Source organism: Aplysia californica, unplaced genomic scaffold (genome assembly GCF_000002075.1).
Source record: "Aplysia californica isolate F4 #8 unplaced genomic scaffold, AplCal3.0 scaffold00505, whole genome shotgun sequence".
Taxonomy (NCBI): domain Eukaryota; kingdom Metazoa; phylum Mollusca; class Gastropoda; order Aplysiida; family Aplysiidae; genus Aplysia; species Aplysia californica.
Genome location: NW_004797775.1, coordinates 332933 through 334301, shown reverse-complemented (window position 1 = coordinate 334301; position 1369 = coordinate 332933).

The window sequence follows — 1369 nt, the reverse complement described above, 5'->3', positions numbered from 1 at the left end:
AAGAAAAACTTCCAAAATGATCACGATAACAACAGCTTCATTTTTTAGATGCAAATAAGACTAATATTGTCATTTTTTAAACCACTGTATGCATACACCGCCAATATTCTCACTACTACAACCCCACCTAAACAAATTCCATCATTACTACAACAACCACCTATACTTATTCCATGATTACTACTTATAATAACGCCATCAATACCTGCATTACCGCGATAATTACCTATACTAGTCACACTATTTCTTTCAAAACGACGGACACCACCTTCAATGCCTCAACATTAACTTTCTGAACATCACCGTCTCTTTTTTCATCAAGACTGAATCCACACACAACTGCAACACATTAACCAAGAATCGCAAAGTTCTATCCGCCCAGTACGTAGTTCTGAGAAATTTGACGTAAATAATATTGAGTTTCACAACGTGACAAGCTTATTCGAAAGCACTTCTTTAAACATCTTGAAAGGGACTGCAATTAATCTTACGATTTTAATGGATCCGAGAGGAATTGATCTTTGACATCATGGTCTTAGTAACTCTAAACGGCCAAAAAAGTAAGATAGGTCTTTGTAATTCTTAAATAAAAGTTAAAATTCTGCACGGTACATTATCTATTAGTCTGCTTGTTATGGAAATTCCAAATGTTTATTGCGTTGTAATTCTCAGTGGGTGTGTTTTCGTTTTTGTTATTCATCCCAAGGTGTTAATTCTCTGATCAAGACTTTGAACACAGTCAAAGTTATTGCTGTCTTGTTCACTGACTTTGTTTTGCATTGCTTATGTGCACATTTATTCTTTTTGTCTTTTCTAAGACTGCTCTTTATTTCTCTATACATAGCTCTATATTGTGACTGTCACACGAGACTCGAACAACAACTATCCCAGACATTAGCTCACTATAATATGTGGGTCGTGTGAATATATTAAAACAAGGTCATAAAGTAAGATCAAGCTAAGATAGTACTTAAATTATTAGATCATTAACCTATACAAAACCCCAAGTGAAGTGGGATTTCCTGATGTTTCGTTGGAAATTCCCAAGAGCATAATGGGAAGTTGAAAGATGAATTTCAGAATAAAATCCAGACCAGAAGAGAGGGGTATACTTTGAGAACTTCCGCAAGGCCACATTTGTATTACATTAATACAAAAAATCTAAGGCAATTCATAAGGGACAGGTTAGTCACGTAACAGAGACTGGTGATCTGAGGTTGTGGTAAACATTACCCTTTACATTCATTATAATCGTTTTAGTAGTGGCTATAATTTGTTAGTGAAAGACCGGAGCCAAAAAGTGTTTACCTTGTTTTGTTTTGTGGGGAGTAGGCTTACTTTATTCCGAGACAGGGTGAGAAAAAAAAGG